A 13343-nucleotide genomic window follows, 5' to 3' on the forward strand; every position below is an offset into this window, starting at 1 on the left:
TCAAACAACAATACTTACCCAGACAATGACAGCTCGAGACACAACACTTCCCCTTCCCTACAATAATCAAAAACAAAGCAACAAAATAAACATGTATCTATATAAAAAACTGTGCTGCATTATAAACTAAAGATGGACAAGTTAACAATAGATACGTGTAACAAAATCCTCAAACCTGTTTGGCTTGTTACAAACACGTTTAGAACGAGGAACAATTTCATCATATTTGTTTGAGGCAATTTTACTTTGTACAATTGAAGAATCAATTATGGCATTGGATGTTTCACCCGTTAAAAATCTTTTGCTGCAAGAAGGTTCATTCGCAATATCAATGGGTTGAGAATCAACTAATGTACCATCAGTATCCTCAATCCAATCAAATCTCTTCTTTTCCACCTGTGAATTGACTTGGCCTTTGAATAAAGCAATCCTATTGGCATTCCATACTCTTTCATCACTCAACAGAGCAGAGTTGCACAGAATCTTGATGACAGGGAGGTGTTGAGTATCTACTTTCACCTTTACATACAATTCTCCCCTTCTTTACTTTAACAATGTCACCAACTTTTAGTGCAACACTTTTTCCCTTCTTACAAAGTTTATCCACACACTGCTTTTGATTATTTTCCAACCTTTGTTTGACATCTTTGACAGACCAATCAACCTTTTTAGCACAGATAAGCCAACCCATGTTGTCTTTAGTGCGTGGAGAGCGACCTCTCATTAGTTCAACAGGGGAAAATCCAGATGAATCACATTTGGTAACCCTGAATGCGCAAACAGTTTTCCTCAATTCCTCCTCCCAATTTTTGTTCTTAATGTTCGACAGTTCGATAACACCTGTTATAACCCTATTGACGCATTCTACGCTACCATTTTCTTCTGATGGTACACTGTGGTTGTTCTGTGAATGATGCCAGAGTCTCTAGTGAACCTTTTTTAATTCCTCTCCAACAAATTGTCCTCCATTATCAGAAATTAGATCTTTAGGGAGACCTTCTTGACTAAAAACATCTCTCAAGAATTGTAAGACATTTTCTATGTCAATCCTTTCGACAATTTTGTACTCTGGCCATTTTGAAAAGTGATCTATTAGAATTATATAATGTATTTTTGCACCTAATCAATACCTGTGACAGGACCAAAAATACCAATGCCAATTCTCTCCCACGGCATATTAGGAACTACAATGGGGTCTAACAGGGTTTTACACGTGGTCTAAACATGTATCGGAATTTATACAATCCACACACTCGTGTACTACCTTCTCAATGTCCTTCTCAATACCTGGTCACCAATAGGATTGTTTTATTCTCCTTTTAGTTTTAACAATACCTAGATGACCTACGTGGCAAATATTGATGACCCTGTCACGAAAGGTATTAGGGGGAACTAATTTTCCTCCTCTAAGTAATAAATCATTCTCAAGGGACAATTCATTCTTTATCCCCCAGAACGAGATATGGATCTTGTTGAGATTGGATTTTACCGGCCAATTTTTTTGAACAAACTTGCACACTTCTTGTATAACATGGTCTAAGGATATATTTTTGACCCATTCTTCATGAGGTATACTTGCTAGTTCACTGCTGGAAATACTGGCAACAAACCATTTGTCCCAATCGTTATCGGTATTGTCAATGACAGGTAAGGGACTCCTGCTTAATAAGTCTGCCATTCTGTTGCGCACGCCTGGTACATGTACAAAGTCATAAACAAAGTCTAATAGTTGTGCTGGAAATCGCGAAATTCTTGGTGACACATTATTGAATCCAAGAGAAGTGAGGACTTTTGTGAGTGGTTTGTGGTCTGTACATAGTGTAACACTCACACCCAAAATGAATTGTCTGAAATGCTTAAGACCCCATAAACAACCTAGTGCCTCTTTCTCAATCACCGAATAGCTTTCTTCTGTGACTGTCAGAGCTCTTGATGCAAAAGCTACCACACATTCTAAACCATCACTTTTGCAACTGTGATAGGACGGCCCGAGGCCCTTACCGTTAGCGTTTGTGGTGATGAAACTTTTAAGCTGGGGGTCAAAACCTTTAAGGGCAGGTGCCGAACAAATATCTCTTTTTATGCCTTCCAGGCTTGCTTGGCATGCATCAGACCAATGGAAAATACATCCTTTTTTTAAATAACTGTCTGATACAGTACATTTTGTCAGCAAAGTTGTTCACAAACTTTGAGTAATATTCTGCAAGTCCTAGGAAGGACCTGACTTCTTCTTTGTTCTGTGGAACGGGTGCCTTGAGTATGGCATCAACAAGATCTGACTTGGGACGGATACCACATGCACTAATTTCATGACAGAGGTAAGTTACACTTTTTCTGCCAATTTTACATTTAGATTTCTCAGCTGTCAGACCTTTCTTTTCTAACAACTGTAAAACCTTGATTAAGAGCGTGTCATGTTCCTCCCTATCTTTACCCATCACAAGAATATCATCTTGAAAGAAGAGTACGTTTTTCAAGTCTTTGAAAACCTTGTACATAATGCGCTGAAACATTGTGGCATCTGATGCCAGCCCAAAAGGTACGCGTTTAAATTGGAATAATCCAAATGGGGTGACAAAAGCTGTTAAATGTTTACTTTCAGCATGAAGGGGAACTTGGTGGTAGGAGGAAGTTAGGTAGATAGTAGAGAACCATACCATATCTTTTGTAGCAGAAAGCAATTCTGAGATTTTGGGTAGAGGGAGTACATTGATGAAGATATTCTTATTAAGTTCTCTGAGGTCCACACATAAACTGATTTTTCCGTTGGCCTTGCGTGCGACCACCAAGGGGGTGACCCAATCATATGTTTCAATATCTTCTATTATATTTTTGTCCACTAGTTTTTGTATCTCATTTTGGACTTTGTCTTTAACTCCTACAGGAATATTTCTAACTTTATGAATAACCGGTCTTGCATTATTTTTAAGAATAATTTTGTGTGAAAATCTGTCAAGTTCCCCAACATCCCCTGAGAAAACTTTAGCATGTGTCTTCTTGTAAAGGGTCCACACATAAAACAGGATCTCAGCTATTGGGGTCTAGGCGTATTCCCAGGTCGCCTTCATTCCCACCAGCTTAAGGCACAAGGACCTGCTTTATACACATATAATTTACAAAAAGCTTTCCTTCCTTTAAATTCAAATTAAAGTTTGCGAAACCCCACCAAATCCATGGGTTCACCTGTATAGCTTGCAGGGTGTATATCTGGCTTATCTAGATCATGACCAATTTTAGAACCGAATAATTCCTCCCACTTGTTTTTATTAATAATAGTGTAGAGAGATCCAGAATCCGCCATAAACGTTACAGAGATGCCACCTGCTGTAATTTCACAAACCGTTTTTTCCTTATTTTACCATGAATAAAAATGTTGTCATCATTAATACAACACACACTGTTCTTATTTATTTATTTATTTATTTATTATTTATTTTATAGATTTGTATTGCACGCAAATACCCTGAGGTGTCTGGGCGCATAGGATATTCATCGGACAGGCAAATGCTGAAGGAGATCATTGATTAAAAAGCCAGGTTTTCAGTTGTTTTTGGAAAATGGCAAGGGTGGGGCTAGATTTAATGGACAGAGGGAGGTTGTTCCAGAGTCTAGGGGTGGCCACTAGGAAACGTCTGTCTCCCCAAGAAGAGTTTCTGGTGCCTGCAACTTGTAAAAGACAAGAAGAGGAATAACAGAGGGGTCTGTTGGGGGTGTAAATCAAAAAAGCATTCCTAAGAAAGCGTGGTATTGAGTTATAAATAGCTTTGTAAGCTATACAAAGTGCTTTGAATTTTATGCGGCTTCTGACATGCAACCAATGAAGTTGACATATGGCCGCAGTGATGGAGTTGTATTTGGGAATGGCAAGTAAAACTCTGGCTACCGCATTTTAGATAGATTGGAGTTTATTTAGGATCTGTTCTTGGGCATTCAGAAAAAGGGCGTTGCAATAATCCAACTTGGAGAAGATTAGGGTGGTTATAAGGGTTTTTCCTGCAGATGCCGGTAGATATGGGAGCAGCTTCTTGATTTATCCTAGCATGTAAAAGGAAGAGGAAACTACTGTGTTCACGTGGTGGTGGAATTAAAGTTTGTCATCAAACATGATCCCGAGGTTTCGGACCTTGGCAACAGGTTTTGGAGGGGGGCCAATTTCATTTGGCCACCAGGTGGCGGACCATCCAGGGGAAAGGTTGCCAAAGGTCATTACCTCGGTCTTGTCAGAGTTTAATTTTAAGCAGTTCCAAGACATCCAGGAGCTTATGGCTGGCATACCCTCCTGGAATCTAGAGGCAACCCTGCGCCATCCTTATGCACATCCAGTACCAGCTGGGTATCATCTGCATAGGTGGTAAGACTCAACCCGTGTGCTTTAATGACCCTCGCCAAGTCCGACACATAGATGTTAAATAGTGTCGGGCTTAGCGAGGATCCCTGGGGCACCCCGAATGGCAGGGTAAAGATCGGCGAGTAAAAAGTGCCAAGTTTCACAGATTGGGTGTGGTTAGCCAGGAAAGAAGCAAGAAGGTCCTTAGCTAGGTGATTAATCCCCAAGGTTGAGAAACGGTCGATCAAGGTGGAGTGATCGACCGTATCAAAGGCTGCGGAAAGATCCAACAATATGAGGACCACCGCCCCTCCTTGAACTAGGATTGCCCTAATTTCGACAGACGCTTTTATCAGTGCGGTTTCCGTACCCGTGACCCTGCCTAAATCCAAACTGGGTGTCGTCTAAAAGTTGGTGTTGATTGATGTATTCAGAAAGCTGGTGATTCGTGAGAGATTCAAATATCTTAGCTGGGAAGGGAAGACAAGCTATAGGTCTGTAGTTAGCTGATTCTAAGGGGTCAAGGGATGGTTTCTGTAGCAAAGGTTTAATAACTGTTTTTTTTCCATATTTCAGGATAGTCACCTGTGAGAAAAACATGGAATTACAGATATCAGCTAGTGAAGGGCTAATGACCTTGGAGAGAAGTTTGAGTATGGAAGGTGGACACGGGTCTAGGGGAGAGCCTGACCTGATGGTAGCAACGTGTTTACTAATCAGTTGAGCAGGAACTGAATGAAAATGTGAAAACGTGTGTCTGGCTGATATAGGCAGGGGATTAGAATCAGAGCCATCAGGATGAGTTAACCTCATGCGCGCTAGCGGAATTCCGCTCGCACGCTGAGATTTTTCAAAACGCATGTTACGTGACGAGTGGGCTCGTCATCAGCGTGCGAGGAGGCTACGCCATGACGAGCCCAGCTCGTCATCAGCGTGGAAGGGGTTAAAGAAGAGAAGGATGAATATATGTTGGTGACCTTGGTAGAAAAGAAATCAGCTAAGGAATTACATAACTCTTGAGATGCCTCAATATTAGGAGCTGATGAGGGAATGGAGAGGGTGTTGACAACTTGGAACAGCTTCTTGGTGGAATTTTGGGCGGACTCGATTTGGGATTGAAAGAAGGCGCTCTTGTGAGTAACTATGGAACGTTTATATATAGCTATGGTGTCTTTATACACTTGTTTATCGTGGGGACTGTAGTGTTGTTGCCAATATCTCTAGAGATTTCTGCAATATAGTCTCTGGAGTCTGAAGTCCTCTGAAAACCATCAAGCAGACGGAGTGGATTGATTAGGGAAAATGGATTTAGTAGGAACTAACAAATTAAGAGCATCCTGAAGCCAATCATGATACATATTGGATGTGTGGGTGGAATTAGAGAAAGCCTCATATGGAGAGGTAATAAGAGTATGGCATTGTACCTGAATGTCTAGAGATTTCCAATCCAATTGGGAAAGATGAGCTTTGGACTGTGGCGGATTAGGCTTATGGGCTTTAAGACTGGAAATAACTGCGTCATGATCTGACCATGTCAATGGAAGAACCGTAAGCAACAAAATATCAGGATTGTTGGTGAATAGCCCATCGAGAGTATGGCCTGCTTGGTGCGTAGGGACTGATACTAGCTGATGTAATCCCACCGCTTGCAGATCTGTGGTGAGTTGGATAGTATCTTTGTCAGTGGGGGTTTCTAGATGAAAGTTGAAATCTCCTAATATGGTGTAATCAGAAGGTCCTACCTGCACCATCATCATCATCCTCACCATCCTCTACCACACATTTAACTGTTTTTGAATTTTTACATGCTCGTGCAAAATGGCCAGTCATTTTACAATAAGCACACTTCTGGCCAAGAGCAGGACATTTTTTGTAATTGGTTAGATGTGAAGAGCTCCCACAATGATAGCAAACACCTTTTGATTCAGTTACTTTGATGTTGATACATTCTTTAGATTTACTTTTTCCTTTAAATGTAGGTTTAGATTTGCTTTTTTCAGAAATAATTTGAGTTGGAACTCTCACAATTTTGATCACCTCATCGCTGTTTTCGATTTTTGCTTTGTTTATAACAGTTTTTGCACTTCTGCAAGTTAATTCAGCTTTGCTGATTATGGCATAAATTTCACGTAGACTAGAGTCTCCATTAATCCACAGTTTATCTTGTAAATTCTGATTATTGCAATGCATAACAAGTTGGTCACGGATTAGTTCTTCCTCAATTATACCAAATTTGCAAGATAAAGCTAATCTTTTAAGTGAGGCAATATAGTCGTCTACTTTTTCATTAGGTTCTTGTTTTCTGCGGTAGAAATTGAATCTGTGTACTGTCTTGCATACAGTAGGGGCAAAATAGGCTTTTAGATATGCAATAATTTGGGTGAACACATTTATCTCGCTACTAGCTAAGGTCTTCTTCTCAATTATATTGTAGACTCTCAGGCCACCCGGACCTAAACAATGTAAAAGAATTTTCTTTTTCCTTTCCGGAGGTAGTTCCTTGCTTTCAAATGTGTCAAGATAATTAATCAAATAGTCCCTCCATTCTTCCCATCTTTGGCTGGATACCTCCCATCTTCGTCGCCATTATTATGAAGAAAGGGAGCTCACTCAAATTGTGATAAGCTCCTTTTAATATTAGCTTAAATCCTCATAGAGCAACAGGGAAGTGCGGACGCATCCACCAGTCCAGCCTCTGTCCACTCAAACGTCTCTCATCTCTACAAGTTCTCATACAGAATGCAACACAGAACAGCTAGGTACATTCAAACAACAATACTTACCCTGACAATGAGTGCTCGAGCTGCGCTTGAGAAACTCTAGCTCAGCTCGAGACACAACAACCTCCGCAAGGTTTTCCCCAACCACCCCTTTTTCAATGGGAGTAGGTTTTCTCGTTTGGAACACAGGCTCCCATTAATATCAATGCGAGTCCGGCCGAACGATGTTGGGAAGCATCGTAAACAGTCGTCTGGACTCGCAGGACCCGATTCGTTTGGAAACTAGTCCAGAACCAATTTGTTCGGGATAGTTTCCTAATAACATCGTAATCGGGCCTAACGTATGCCACCCACAATCTCTATTAAATAAATAAAGCTTGTCTTCCTTGACCACAGCTCTTCCTTGCTCCTGATCTTGACCACGACGCTCCACCGAATGTAGAAAGAAACACTCAACCGCGTACATCATCTGTAATAGTACAAAGGAAAAAATAACAATTTCACCCATCTAATCCAATGGCAAAATGTGGGAAAAATGTTAAAAATATGTTTATAAATTGCTACTGCACTTCTTTATTAATCTTTGCATTTATCACAATTAATACATAATTTTACATGTTTATATGTTTGTTAAAATTCTAAGTCAGATGTTTATATTAGTTTAAATAAAATATATTTTTAATGAAAACTTTTAATTGTCCCATTTATTTTCTTTATATTCAAAATAGAAATAAATGTCTTTCTATTTTTTTTGTAACAATTTTATGTTGAAAACTTGGTGTGTACATTTAACCCTTTTCACCTATGTTTTAAACGGAATTACATTTTTAACTTAACAACTATTCTTTACTAAATAATGTTTTTTAATAACTACTCTGCCCTTCCCCAAAAATCATTCCCTATATAGTAACATAACACATTGCTAAAGTTAAATCCTCATTATTTTGTTTTTAATTAGAAAAATTATTTGACAATTATCAAAATTAATTCTCTAGTACTAATATACTCCCCCACCCAAACCCCTATTTCTCTAGCATACCGTGCCAGAGATTGGGAATCTTAAACTCTAAAATATTAATATTTTTACTTTAAAATTACATGAAAAATTATATTAAGGTTAATACGAATGCATACCCGGGTATTACCATTAATACACAAGTATTAATACACCCCCCCACCTAAAACCTCAATTTCCCTGGCCCAAATGTCTGTTTCTCTGGCACCCCAGGCCAAAGAAAGGGTGTCACACCCTCTCTAATTTTATTAATATTTAATTTTAAATTACTTAAAAAATAATATTAATGGTAATATAAATGAATATATGTGTATTAAAAGTAATACCCGAGCATTAATACACTCCCCCACCCAAAACCCCTATTTCCCTGGCATCCCATGCCAAAGAAAGGGTGTCACACCCTCTCTAATTTCATTTAAATGTATTGTTAATTACTTAAAAAAAATATTAAGGGTAAAATAAATTAATACCTGTGTATTAAAATAATGCCAGAGTCTTAATACACTCCCCCACCCACCCTCCTATTTCCCTGCCATCCCGTGCCTAAGAAAGGGTGGCTCTCCCTCTCAAATGCTATTTACATTTATTTGTAAATTACATACAAATAATATTAGGGTAATATAAATTAATACCAGTGTATTAAAATTAATACCAGCGTATTACTACACCCCCACCCAAAACCCCTATTTAACTGGCATTCCGTGACAGAGAAAAAGGTGTCACATCCTCCCTAATATTATTTAAATAGTATTTAAATTCATGAATTACTCAAAAAGAATAGTAAATTAACAAAGTATTAAAACTAAGGTATTATAACATAAAGATAAAGTATTTACCTAAACACTTACCTAAATTCATGATGTAATAGCATGTGATGTAAAGTCAAATGTGTTGTAATGACATGCGTTGTAATAGCATTCGTTGTAATGGCACATTTGTTGTAATGACTGTGTTGTAAATCCATTACGTTGTAATGCATGTGCTGTAATGGATGATTCCTGAGGGTGCAGATCTGTGGAAGAAGGGTGAGGATTTGCTTTCATTCTCAAAAGGCATATTTAAGTGGGTCTTGGGAAGAGGTTTAGGAGAAATAGGAAGACATCTTAAAAAGCCTAAAGCTATTATTTTGGGGAATTCTGGCACAAAATGCTATGAGTTGCTTTAACAATAAAGAGCTTTTGTGAGACAATCAACAGGTCACTCTCTCGTAAAATTGTGTTGGAGAATTCCTGTAAATGTTGCTTTATTTGCATAGGCACTGTTGCCTATTACAACGGATTTCACTGTTAGAAACTGCTGCAAGATCAAGTTAGGGGGAGTAGCAGAACAGCACAGAGACAAGAGCAGAGTGCCTGCTTGCTGGAAAGATTCCCATCTACTCAGCACCAGGCTTTGGTTAGAGTGGCTCCAGTATTAGCCTAAACCTATAGACCTAAAGCGATGGTACAAGGGCACAGAGAAGAAATCATACTGTTGATCCAAGAGGATAAAAAGGGGTCTGGTCCTGACTAGAAGGAACATGCTTCCCTTTAGCTGCTTCTGTCCTGGAGTGGGAGAGTGTGGTAGATCCTGGAGAAAGAGGAAGAGGTTGTATTCACCTGGAAGGAAACCAGCTGGATCAGTAGTAACATGGCATTTCTTCAGCTAGTCCCTGTGAAAATTCTTACCTATGTCTTGGGAATGGACACGTCCCTTTGTAGGAAGGGAGTCACACTGCTGCAGAGGAAACAAGGGACCATTAGCAACTGCAATTCATGAGGAGGCCCTGCACCTACACACCATGGACTGTTGTCTAAAGAGCCAGCCCTGAAGATCTATACATTGTGTTTTTTATCAGCTACCTTTTTTAAAAGAAAATTTGCTGCAAGGAGTGAGTAACAATTTTTCCGAAGAATGCAAATAATTCAGAAATTAGGTTAGTTTATTCAAAATTGTCCAGGATGTATTGCTTTATTTCAGCCACAAAAAACAAATGCACCATTAGAGAACTTTCTGAGTATCAAATCCAGCACATTGTTTCATTTACGTATTTGTGTATCTTTTGCAAAGACTGTCAAAGTATCCCAAATCGTTTCTGTAATAACTCTTGGTCACTAGGCCAAGTTCCCTTCTTTTTCTTTTGCATTTTACTTGATCGATTCTTATCCTTTTAAAATATGCAATTTGGACATTTTATATCCTTTATTTCCTTAAATGTGTGGTCAGTTGTCACTTATGTATTGAAAACACTTCTCTGAGGAAATGCACAAGCTACCAAGGGTGTCCAAGGTACATGGCACAGAATCAACCAACTTAGCAGGAGCAAGATGAATCAGACTTTGCTGGTGCTGAATTCCAGTTCACATGTTGTGCTGGAATACAGTGGGAACCATCCATATTCGAGCTCTGGCAGCTACTCATGATGCCTGGACAGCCACAGAAAATCCTGAATATCCCATTTCCTTGTAGAGGGACACAGGGGCATTCGCATTGGCACCAGCACACTCAGTGTTCTTCACCAAAGGAAGTTGCAGGGCTCTTTTGATTTCCTATTTAGCACAACCGGCAGCAGAAAGCCTCTATTCATTGACAATCTAATTCCTTTTGTCAAAGTGGAGCCTAGCTGTGAGCCATTTATTTGAGATCATGGCCGGACACTCCCATACAACCAGCCGCACTTCAGTTCTACTGATGCCAAACATTGAAAGAGATTTACACTACTGAGGCTATGACTATGGGGGGCGTAGTGGATATCCAGTAAGCGGAGGGGTCTGGTGAAGGAGTTCTAGCTGCCGCTGGTGAGGGTAATGGTGCTAGTGCGGGAAACCGAGACCCCCCACATGTCGAAGACTCCATAGGCATTGCCCTGCTGGTTGAAGCTGCTCCCACAGCTCTCGAAGCGATGGGAAACCCCCTGGGGGACACACATGGCTCGGGTAGCGGGCAGCTGAATGTCAGAGTCTTAGTGGAAAAAAAGGAGGGAGATGGAGTAGGAGTCTCTACTCAAGTGCAGGGGACCCCGGCCCGGACATTCACCAAGCGCCCCCTGACCTTCCACACGCCCTTCAAGCTCCCAGAGGACACAAAGGTCCCCAGCCCCTCGAAGTCATCGGAGAAAGTAAAGGCCCTCCAGGCGTAGAAAGTACGAAAGGCACTCTGGTCACGGAGTTGGACAGGGAAAAGGTCCCCAGCGAGTGTTTCTTCTCAGTATCGGAGGAAGCTGACTGGTCAGAGGAGGAAGAGGAACGCAGCTCCTACAAGGGTGATAGTAATGCTGCATTCGAGAGCAATCCGGAGCAGGTACTCCCGTTAACGGCAGTGAAATCTCTTACCCTATTAAAAACACAGGAGCAACCTCAAAGGGGTCTAAGCTGGGACCACTCTAAAAGCCACTACATGGTAGCCCTAGCCTTAGTCTGGAAACAACTCAACTCTCGCTGCTTGAAGTAATCTACCAGGAAATTATAGCGCATAGAGAGGAAACGCTGCAGGACAGTCGCAAGTCTCAAGCAGCGATAAGGAAAATGCAGGGCGTGGTGAGGAAACTGTCCAAGGCATGTGTCAATGTTGGGGACAGAGTATTGAATCTGGAAGAGAGGGTGGTTTCAACAGAAGCTGTGGTCGCCGCAGCCACCAGTAAGGTCGAGTCCCATTGTGCCCAAGTAAAAGATATACAATGGAAGCTCGAGGATATGGAGAACCGGCTCAGGAGGAACAACCTAAGGATCCTGGGCATACCCGAGGGATCAGAAGGGTCGGATGTAAGAGCATATGTGATCAAGCTCTTCGAGCAAGCATTCCCGGAACTATCCAGCTGGAGTTGGTCTGGAGAAATCCAGAGGGCGCACCTTACTCCCTTCAAAATACTCCGCAATGCGAGGGAAGGGGACAAACACAGGTCGATTTTAATCTTCCTGGGTAATTTTGTTCTCAGACAGTCCTCGCCGAAAAAGCTAGACCTGATGCTAGGAGAACCAGTGAAGGAGTATCGTTCTTTGTCCTCCCGGACTACTGTCATACCACTGTTGAGAGGCGCTGGAGACTGCGACAATTGATCAAGCCATTCCAAGACAAAAAATTGCAGGCATATCTGATAAATGCAGCCCAGCTAAAAATCATCAATGATGGGCGGACACTATATGTCGCTTCAGAAATCAAGGCTCAGGAGTATCTGGACTCTTTGGGCAATTAATATATGAGTTGTTTTCCTGTCTTCGTTTTTTTTGCCTGTTTACTTGGGCCTCGTAGGACTCTATAGTATAACTGGCATGTAGAGAGTATGGCTGATTGCTCTCAATAGAATGGAATAAGGGGTAATCAGGTTTTTTTAAAAGTATTTGTTAAGGTAATCCTCACTGCTTTACCTAAATCCATCACGTGCACAGACCTAGTCTGAGCGCTTCACGACGTAGGGTGCTGGGTGCAGAGTGGCTCAGGGGGTTGGGGGGGCTGGGAGGGGAGAAGGAGGAGGGGGAGGGGAGGGCAGGGAGTTGGGTGGTGGGGGAAATGCAAAAAAGAGAATTTTTGACACAAATGCAAATGTAAACACAATTAGACAGATGAAATGTGACCTATCTACTAAATATTTTTTCCAGTATGCTAATTAGTTTGGCTGAAGAGGAGGTAGAAAGCAGGCAGAAGTATGTCCAAACTTAAGATCTGTTCTCTGAACGAGGAACATTTGAAGAATTTGTAAAATCTGTACAGATGGACATCTTCTGCTTGCAAGAAACTCACCTGCCATGGGGGAAAACATTGGTTAAATCTATAGGGTTATGAGATTTTTTCTTGTTCCTCTCAGACGTTAACTATCAGGGTGGTGGCCATCATAGGAAAGGTAGGTCTGGGGGGTGGCTAAATGATTTAGGGCTGACACCATTGGCAGATGGGCAATATGTGAGCTGAATGTAGGCATTACCATTTGTGGGATATATGGGTCAAACCATGATGAACTCTTGAACAATTTGGAGCTCAGGGGGAATCAAGAGGTTGGAACAGGTCGCCCCCACTCAATATCTATTCAACAACTCAAGACCTGTCCCTGTGTTATGTAGAAACAAATGTTTCCCATCAGTTTTAACAGACCCCCTTCTTAAGGTGTCTTTAAGCCGTGGGTGCATCTCACTCTACTGCTTAGTTATGCCCAATCCTCCTCGACGCGGAGAAAGCATTTGACCATGTTAGGTGGGAGTTTCTGTGGGGAGTGCAAGAGGAAAGGGGCTTTGAACCAAGATTCCGGATGGCCATTCGGGCAATGTATTCGGGCCGGTTGCCAAGATCCAAATGATGGGTGAAAACTCTG

This window comes from Lissotriton vulgaris, chromosome 9 (genome assembly GCF_964263255.1).
Source record: "Lissotriton vulgaris chromosome 9, aLisVul1.2, whole genome shotgun sequence".
NCBI classification, from domain to species: domain Eukaryota; kingdom Metazoa; phylum Chordata; class Amphibia; order Caudata; family Salamandridae; genus Lissotriton; species Lissotriton vulgaris.